Source organism: Nicotiana tabacum, chromosome 5 (genome assembly GCF_000715075.1).
Source record: "Nicotiana tabacum cultivar K326 chromosome 5, ASM71507v2, whole genome shotgun sequence".
NCBI classification, from domain to species: Eukaryota; Viridiplantae; Streptophyta; class Magnoliopsida; order Solanales; family Solanaceae; genus Nicotiana; species Nicotiana tabacum.
The window spans coordinates 27541266-27552219 of NC_134084.1; positions in this window are offsets into that span (position 1 = coordinate 27541266).

Genomic DNA, 10954 nt, shown 5'->3' on the forward strand with positions numbered 1-10954 from the left:
GTAACGCGTTAAAATCAATAACATATAAAAATCATGCCTATATGGGTTTATAAGTAAAATCCTATTCGTTTCTACTCACATGCAATGTTAGGTATCATGTCTATAAGGATCTAAAATCAGTAACGTATAGAAATCATGACTATAGGGATTCTTAAATGATTCTGATTCGCTTCATTCACATTCGATGTTAGATATCATGTTCATAGGGATTAAAATCTGTAATAGTAGATACTATCACATGTAGAATCTGTAATCAGTCTAATTTAATTTTATACATTCTGCATCTCTTTTAATAATCTAATTCTCTTACTTAACAAGGTTTAGCAAGCATGCCTATAGGATCTCAAACATTTCATTTTCAGTTATTACTATCTCATCATCTTCTGAATTCAGTAGATATCATATCTATAGGACCCCGGCTAAACACTTAGGCAAGCCTTGGAGTAATAACTGTAAACTGCATCTGCTTCTATTAATCGCTACAACTAGCAGGCAGGCCTGGTTCGAACTTTTTATCTGAGTTATGTAATAAACTAATCTGCCTCAATAATTAACTTCCCTCGTCTTTATGTGCTTTAGTCAGAACCAAAAAGTTTGTGCAAGCCATGCTAGTTATGTGCTTTTGTTTGAGGAGGTATACTTGAGCCTTATGTGTTATGTGTTTCCCCTTATATGGGGTAGGAAGGGTAGATATGGATATGATGACCACACGATAATGTCATGTGTAGCCCCTCATTGAGGAGTGATTACTGGACATTGTGTGGGGTAATCCATATTAAATAAAAACCTAGGATCCCTTTCCTTTATTTGCAAACTCTTTCTTTTTTAAAACGTTTCTTTCAAATGTTCTTTCTTTTATGTGTTTAAATCCCTTAATATTTGAGCTCATACATGTCTATTCGCTAAATTCACAATAACTGTCTGGCCGGGGACCACACTAGTGGATCTTGAGGGATGCCTAGCACACCCGGCACCTTGTGCCCACGTGTTTCTATCTCACTTTGCACAACAGTATTCTCATTTATATAGCAATAAGTAAAGTACAACTTCTAAACCAATTAGGAAATCAGCAAGAAAGATGAAGTTATTTTCAGAAATCATTTGAATGAAGAAAAGTTCCCTTTTCAATTAAAATACGACATTGAATGAATTATTATCTTTAACATGAGATTTAATAAATTATAACTTAGTAGAAATTCCTTTTTAAGTAAATACATCTCAGACGGTTTAAGGAGATTTAATTGAGAAACTAATTGAATAATAAATGTAACAATTATTGAAATTTGAAGTATTGAAATATATATATAATTACGGTGAGTTCAAATTAAAAAGAAGATCATGCAAAGCAACATAGTATAAATTTCTTTATTTAAAATCACTATATTACTAATAACTCAATGGGATGGGAGCAAAATATTGAGGGGAACATCAAATACTTATAGTAAATAAGTAGAGAAGCAAGGTAATTATCATCTTTTGAACCAACACAAATAGTAGAAACAGTAACAAGCGCACGACATCACCCTTCGTGCTTTTACTCTCGTCCTCACCATAGAAATCAAAAGAAATGGCACAGCATCACCCTTCATGCTTTTACTCTCTTATAATCATGGCACGCATCACCCTTCGTGCTTTTACTCTCAATAATGTGGCACGGCATCACCCTTCGTGCTTTTACATTCACAGAATATGGCACGACATCACCCTTAGTGCGAGGAAAAGAGGGAAAGAAAATAAGAGGAAAAACAAGAGAGTAAAGAAAAGGAAAGAGCGGAAAAACAAGAAAGAAAAGAGAAAATAAGAGAGAGTAAAAACAAAGAGAGAACAAAGGCCAGAATGAAAGGAAAGGAAAGAAAAGAAAGGAAAAGGGGATGTTTGCAATTAAAAGAAAGAAAAGGCCGGGATGACGCATGCTGTCGCACCTCCTTTTTACCGCGCCCGCGGGGCGCGTGGGGAGTTTTCTCCAATTGAAGGACAGTCGAAACGGGGTTTATTTAATTATTTCAGAGTCGCCACCTGGGAATTTTAAGGCATCCCAAGTCACCGGTTTTAATCCCTGAATCGAGGAGAATATGACTCTGTTTATTATTCTGCGAACCAGAAATCCTGAGTAAGGAATTCTGTTAATTTGGAAGAAGGTGTTAGGCATTTCCGAATTCCGTGGTTCTAGCACGGTCGCTCAACTGTTTTTATTATTGGCTTATCTTGATTTTTATATATATATATTGCAGGATTTTGTCACCGCTTCTGTTTATTGTTTATGACGAATTATGCGTACGTATATTCGTATCATATACCTTTTATAATTACAGAGGATCGTGTCACGCATACGTGTACACAATAAAATTGTTATAGTTTTTATTAAAAACCATATGTTCGAAATTTAAAATAAAATCAGGAACATCATCACCCTTGTATTTAGACAATGAACTGCACATCTCGGGTTATATGAAATTATTTTAATATTTTCCAAAGAAATTTGTTTTTTATTAAATATTCACTCGAAATTGCGCGTACGCATCCGAATTTTTCCTTTAAAAATATAATCAGGGTGCGCGAACGCATCCCTGATTGTGTAAAATCTTTGTTAATAATATTATGGACTTTCCCCAAATTGTTTATTATATCATGAGAAATATCCATTTAAGGTACCCTTGAACTCTTGAAAAGAATTCACAATTTATTAAATGTTGCCCGTCGATTATAATTCCCGCGTATAAATTATATTTATCCAGAATATTCAAAGAAAAGAAAAGAATAAAAATATGATTAACACTATTTTTGGCAAATACAACATTATATATCTATCAAAGAATGAAATGCATATGAAACTAAAAAATGATTCATAAAGGGAAGAAATATTTTCCAAGAATTTTTTTTATTTTTATTTAGTGCAAATTCTATTTCTACTTACCATTGATATAAAGTATTGCAATTTATGCTTGTACACCTCATTTTATTCTCATATACTTGCTTTTGATCTAATTGGCCTAATTGTTTGGTTAATTTATTTATGAGGGTGAATAGGCATCAAGTTGATAAGAAAGGAATTATTATACAAGCTAATTCAATAAAATTGTCTTACATGCAACCTAACTGTATGTCGTAAACATCGTAACAAGCTACATCATATCACCTTTCGCTAATGGTTATACACACATCTATTATTTTTTACACGAAAAACACCACCAACACCATTTTAACCTTATTTAACAATAGATGTTACTAATGTAGTTTTCTTGATATTTCTACATTACTCTTCACTTAGCTAACAACACCAAAAAATTTAAATAATGGCCAACATTCATGCCCTATTCCCTGCCTTGACAATTCAATCATATACTTTAATGAAATTCTAAAATAGATAATATTATTACAACACTTATATGAATTTCAAAAGAGAATGATTAACTGAATATTAACATGTCAGGCATGCTACTATATTAAGCGACATGAAACAAAATTGAAATTTATAATAACAACTTAGATAAATGAAAAAATAGAATTGCAATTCAATCTTCATCGATTTTTCATGCTGAATCTCTTTCCAACATAGAATTTAAAAGATAAGTACCTGGAAATGAAGGTAGAAGAAGTAAATTTCAGCAGTTGCAGCAGTAATAAAATACTGGTAGAATATCAGTACTTCCACATATTTGAGCAATAATAAGACCTGAGAAATCCAGATTCACAAGAGCAAAGCTTCTTAAAGAATTTCAGATTTTAAAACCAAATAGTATCAATACACAGACTCGGACAGATTCCAAAAGAACAACAAGGTTTCAGATCTTTCTTTTCTTTTCTATTTTTTCTGCTTCAGCTTCACTGTGTGTGTGTGTGTGTGCGAATACTCTCTTTTGGTTTCTTTTCTGTTTCTTTTTCCTCTTCAGATTTTCATTTCTGATTTTTCTGCTTGATTTTCCACAATCAAATCTGACTTTTCACTCTCTTAAAAACTCTCCCTGAAGACTGATATTCAGTCCTAAACTCTTTGTCTGAAAACTGATTTCTCTCTCTCAATTCCCTCTTAAAATCTGATTTTTTTTCTCTTTTTTTCTCTTTCCTTTCTTTCTGTCTGAAAGGCCCCTCCTTAAAATCTGATCTTAAAATCTGATTTTTTTCTTCTCCTTTAATCCCTGTCCAGCTCTCTCTATTTATACAGGGCTGTCCTATACCCTTCTAGTGCTTCTTGGACCCCTTTCTTCTTTTAAAATCAGAAAGTTCCATTACAAACTACTTTTTAATACTTTAAATGATCCTATCCTGATTTTAAGCAGCCCCATTACCCTTTGTTTCCCATTATCACTTTAAATAATAGCCACTAACTTTCCACTTTCAGCCCATTATGCTATCATATTACCCTTACTGTTCTGTCCCAAAAATGTCCCAGAAATCCTAATGTGATTACTATTATTACTGCTGTCAAACTACAGATTTTTAAAATCTGTTCAAACCTGATTATTATTCTGATTTAAGACAGCTACAACCAATCCTAAAGTTTGAAACAGTATATCACATTTATTCATAAGAATTGAATTTAAACAGAGGATTCTCAATTGAATACTGAATCTGAATAAAACACACTAACATTACACAGATCATGCAGGATTATTTCAACTGAGATTCAAAACTGAACTAAAAAGCAAACAAATACAGGAGCGTTGTCAATATACTGACAATGCCCTGAAACTCAATGTTCAGAAAACAATATATGCACAACATTCATTTGAATTTACTGATTTGCACACCATGATTTAATTGACGAGTATTAATCAGTTGACTATTTACAACATTTGTCCATAATCAGTCTAAAACAATAGAAACAGACTGTTTCAATCAGCATTATCATAAATGAGAATTCATAATATAACTAATCGACGAACTTAATCGAGTCGATTACTCACATTGTAAATAATCACAACCAACAGAAACAGTTTCATATTTTGATCATATAGACGGGTATGAGACAAAAATGACAGAATTAAATCAAACAAAAATATGAAAAATTAACAGGCTAATAAAACAAACATAGAATACATGTAGAATACACATAAGAAACACAAAAAATACCTCTGAATCCTTCAATTTTATTCCGACTCGAACTCAACTTGGATTCGGACTTTGTTTGAAATCAAACAGACCTTAGTCGAAGTATTTTCCACTGAAAATACTTCGACTAAGGTCGATTAAACCTCAATCTTCTATTTAATTTGAACAAAATCCAAAAGTCTGGTATTTCTAGGGTTCTTGAAGGTTCAATTTGGGACTTAACCATTTCTGGTCAGATTCGATGGGGACCAAATACGACACAAGGGTGAGGGTAGCCTAGGAGTCATTTGGTGTCAGTTTAGAACAGATCTGAGTTTGTTCTTGTTTGGCCCGAATCTTCAAAAGAAGATTCGAGAAGCTCGGAAATGATTCGAGCCAAACAAACATCAGATCCATAACGAGGCATGCTAGGGGGTACTATCGTGTTAACTAGGGGTTGTTTGGTTTATATCTAAGCTCGACTCGAATCTTCAAATGAAGATTCGAGAACCTTTAGGAAGATTCGAGCCAAGTGGCTAGCATAACTGGATAGAGGATGTTCAGGGGGTTCTAGGGTGTTAGTTTGGTGACCGGCGGTGTTGATGCCGCCGGGTTTCAGGCGATGGGGAATAGGGGCGGCTAGGGTTAGGGGTCTGTTTGGGAAGACGATGAACAGGAGAGGAGGGGGGTGTTTAGTTAGGGGGCCGGGGTAAGGATTATGGGTTTATATAGGGGAATGGTGGATTAATCTTGACCGTTGGATCAAGGAGAATAGATGGCCAGGATTAGTTCATTTAGCCAAACGGTGTCGTTTGGTTTACTGCTGGGGTCGGGCTGAATCGGGGCATTGGGTCGGGTAATGGCTATGGGTTAAGGTTCGTGGGATCTCAGCCGTTGGTTGGCTTTGATCCAACGGCCTTTGATGAGGGACGACCAAACGTTGTCGTTTTGGTTTGTTTGAATTTGGACCGGACCTGGGAGTGTTGGAATTGGGCTGTGGAAGGGTAATTTGATTTGGGCCTGGATTTAAATCCAGGTCCGATTTTCCCATTCTATTTTATTTTATTTTCTAATTTTATTATTAATCATTAAAAAAATCCTAATAAAATTATAAAACAATTTTTAACCTTACACAAAATATTAATTACTTTATAACAACTATTTAACACATAGTCAAAACATTAATCACACAGTAACATATTTAAAAATAGAACGAATGCATATTTTTGTGATTTTATTTAAATTATCTTTCAAATGCATAATTAAATCCTATATGCATGCAACATGTATTTTATTTTAATTTTCATTTCATTATGACAAAGTAAACATTTACGGACATAACACAAATATTTAACACCACGCAAAATTCAAAAATTACACAGTAAAAGAAATTTATTTTATTTTTTGATTTATTTTGGAGTAGTTTTCGTAAGGCAAAAATCACGTGCTCACAGCTGCCCCTCTTTGTGCGGAAACTCGAAGAGTTTTCGTGCAAAGATAAAGTGAGCGGATACGAGCGATTTTTGCCTGATGTATTAAGTTCAGGCAGGTGGTTAGTTGACTGGCATTCTGGCAACTCACTCCTACAACACCCGATCGAAAGACAGGCTGAATATGGTCGACTAGGAACGAAAACCAGTATTGTCGATCCATCGAAAGAGATGGAAGAAATGGACGTTAATGCAATGAGGGAAGAAATGTATAAGCTGAAACAACAGATGACTGAAATGTACCAAGTTTGGGCAAAAGGGCATCCACCAACGGTTTATCCCGCCAATCTTGCTTATATCCCACCATCAGCCCAACCTCCGGAGCCTCCCATTGTGAACTCATCTCCAGCTTTCCCCCACTACCAACAATGTCAAGGCACCACTTCCCATACTTCTCAAGCTCCACCACCCAAACAAGTCATGTACCCTCCCCCACCAATTACACATGTTTTTGTGGCACCCTCACCTGCTACATTATACAGATCTTCCAGTGAACCCCTGTTTCAAACTCATGACAACCAGTACTATCCCCCTGAACCCACCTTCAAAGTTCCAGAACCATATTCTTACACTCCTCATCTTGATATCCCGGCAGAGACCGAGAAACTGCCCAAAAATCTCGAGCATGAAGAGATGATCAGAAAGGTCAAAAGTTTAGAGCAATCGTTCCGAGATATGAAGGGGTTGAGAGGCCAAGCGAGTGTGGCCTATAAGGATTTGTGTCTGTTCCCAGATGTTCAGTTGCCAGCAGGGTTCAAAATGCCTAAGTTTGATCTGTACGATGGGCATGGCGACCCGATAGCACACTTAAGAAGATTTTATAGCAAGATGAGTGGGGCATGTGGAAGAGACGAATTGTTGATGGCATATTTCAGTCAAAGTTTGAGTGGGTCGGCGCTAGAATGGTACACCAGACAAGATCATAGCATGTGGTACACATGGGACGATTTGGCCCAAGCCTTCGCCTGTCATTTTCAGTATAATCTCGAAATCATCCCAGATCGTCTGTCATTGACGAAGGTTGAGAAGAAGCTCGGTAAGAGTTTCCGAGAATATGGGTTCTGTTGGAGAGAGCAAGCAGCGAGGGTTGACCCCCCGATGAAAGAAAGCGAGATGGTTGATTATTTCTTGCAGGCTTTGGAGCCCACTTATTTTGGTCATGAGTTAGTCAGCAATCAAAGCAACCACTCAGGACATTCAAAACGGTACTAGGGGTGTGCTCGGAAAGAAGAAGAAAGAGGATGTTGCAACGATCGAGTCGGCAGCTTGGGGTGGATCCAGGAACCATCCACCATTCTACAACTAGCCTCGACCCTATCCCCAAACATACCCTCACACTCCATATAACCCACCACAACACTACTACCCACCGCCAGATCCCTATTTTTCTATCTATCACGTACAAACCTATACCCACCATCCCGCTCATGCGCAATGGCGTACGCCAGCTCTACAGAGTGCCTACCAAGCTCCACAAAATACCCATCCCCCCCCCCAAAAGCCTAAAAAAAACCCTAAAGTAGGTTTTCGACCCAATCAAGCCTTTAAGAATGAAAGGGTGCAGAAGCAGAAGACTTTCACTCCATTGGGAGAATCATATACCAGTCTATTCCACAAATTGAGACAGTTGGGCATGTTGAATCCGATCGAGGCTAAAATGCCGAATCCCCTTCCCAGAAATCTTGATCGCTCGGTAAATTGTGAGTATTGTTCAAGGGCCCTAGGCCATGACACAGAGAAATGCTGGAAACTAAAAACAGCTGTACAAGAGCTCATTGATACTCATCGGATCGAGGTTCAAGCCCCAGAAACACCAAACATAAACCAGAATCCGCTACCAGCTCACCATGAGACCCATATGATTGAGTTGATACACAAGGGAGGGGAGGCTAAGAAACCCTCACAGACGGTGATGATGATCCGCTCCAGTGAAACCAATTCAAAGGAAAAGGTAACCAGTGGGAAATCAGTGGTCCAGTGGAAAGAGGTAGACAACAAGCCAACTATGGTAGCCGAGAAAGGGCCGTCAAGTACTGTTGCAGTGAAACCAGAGAAAGCTAAAGTGGTGGTACCAGGGGTTACAAGTAAACCTATCATGGGCGTAAAGGGTGCTCGCACAGAGCCTGTTATTATAAAACCAGTAACTCAGCTTCCAGTGATCAACAACAAGGCGGTCCCGTGGAATTATGAATGAGTGACAGTAACTTACCAGGGGAAAGAGGTTAGAGAAGAAGTGTGTGAGACCCATGGTTTGACTCGATCGGGGAGATGCTTTGCCCCCGAAGAGTTGAGAAAAGCAAAAACTTCCAAAGACAATCCAATGTTGGTGAAGAAAGCTGTGTCCGAGGAAGAATTAGAGGAATTTTTGAAAAAGATGAAAGTACAGGACTATTCCATTGTGGAGCAGTTGCGGAAAACACCGGCTCAGATCTCGCTCTTGTCATTATTGATCCATTCCGACGAGCACCGTCGAGCTTTGATGAAAATCTTGAACGAAGCCCACGTTCCAGACAAAATCTCAGTAAACCACTTGGAAAAGATAGCTAACAAGATATTTGAGGTAAACCGAGTCACCTTTTCCGATGATGAGTTGCCCGTGGAGGGCACCGAGCACAATAGATCCCTCTATCTGATGGTGAAATGCGAAGACTCCGTGGTTACTCGGGTACTGGTTGGCAACGGGTCTAGCGCAAACATCTGTCCTCTCGCCACATTGAACAAGCTGCAAGTGGAGATGAAAGATTTCACAAGAACAGTATTTGCGTTCGGGGATTCGACGAATGAGGGAAGGATTCAGTCGGGGACATAGTGCTTGAGCTCACAATAGGGCCAGTTGAATTTACTATGGAATTCTAGGTGCTCTATGTGGCTGTTTCGTACAATCTGTTGTTGGGACGACCCTGGATCCATGCTGCCAAAGCAGTCCTGTCTACTCTGCATCAAATGGTCAAGTTTGAATGGGATCGACAGGAAATTGTTGTACATGGCAAAGATAATTTATGTGTGCCCAATGGTGCCATTGTGTCGTTCATAGAGGTTGACGATGGCAAGGGACCATGGGTTTATCAGGTTTCCGACACAGTATCGGTAGAGAAAATTCTGGAAGGAAAGTGCGTGCCAACTGCAAAGATGGCTGCGGCATCAGTCATGGTAGCTGTCGAAATGTTGAAAAATGGTTTCGTACCGGGCAAGGGTTTGGGTACATCTCTGCAAGGTATTGTGCAGCCAGTCTCCCTTCCAAGGAATCTAGATACTTTTGGTCTGGGGTTCAACCCTACCGTTGCAGACATGAGAAGAGTTAGGGAAATGAAAAAGAAAGCATGGGCGTTGCCAAAGCCAGTCCTGCGTCTGTCTAGGTCATTCGTCAGGCCGGGTACCAAAAAGCAGTTGTTGTTAAGGGTCCCTGGACCACTGATTGGAGCCGATGGAGATTAGAGAAGGGGTTCGAAAGGTTATTCGCCGAGGTCAATATGGTTCTGGCTGGGGAAAGGTCCAGCAAGGCAGATGTGCAATTTGTGGGACCACGTGCAAAAGTCAACAACTGGGAAGCTACTCCTCTTCCTATCCGGAGGGAGTCTTGGTAGTGGGTTTTGATTTTCTTTAGTTGTCTGGATTATTCCAGGGTCTGTAATTCAGATGTTATGTTCCGTCCAGTTGGATGTGTTAAAACCCTGTTATCTTTATATTCAATGAAATGCAATTGTTCCTTTTCCTTCATTTCTTCTAATTTTATTTTTGTTTTCTTTTTTTGTACAATTCTTTTTATGCTGATATCAATGACATGACATGCATGAGAAATCTTCGACCCAGTTTTAGAAGCCAATCTAACTCTGAAATAATAATACAAGAAATTGAGTGTGATGACGAGTTGGAATTTTATGATAATGAGGCCTATGAAGAAATTAGTAAGGAACTAAGTCATTTTGAGGAAAAGCCCAATCCTAATTTGAACGATACAGAAGCAGTTAATCTAGGGGACCAAGAAAATGTCCGTGAAACTAAAATAAGTGTCTATCTGGAACCTCAACTCATGGAGGAGATAATCAAAGCATTGTTCAAATACAAAGACATTTTTGCATGGTCTTATGACGACATGCCGGGTCTAAGCACTGATTTAGTGGTTCACAAGTTGCCCACTGACCCAACATTCCCTCCTATCAAATAAAAGCTGAGAAAGTTCAAAACGGATATGAGTGTAAAGATCAAAGAAGAGGCCACCAAGCAGTTCGATGCGAAAGTTATTCGGGTCACGTGGTATCCCACCTGGTTAGCCAATGTTGTGCCTATGCCAAAGAAGGATGGCAAGACCAGGGTGTGCATTGATTATCGGGATCTCAACAAAGCAAGTCCGAAGGATAATTTTCCCCTGCATCCATATATTGATTGACAATTGTGCCAAACATGAGATTGGTTCTTTTGTGGATTGTTACACGGGT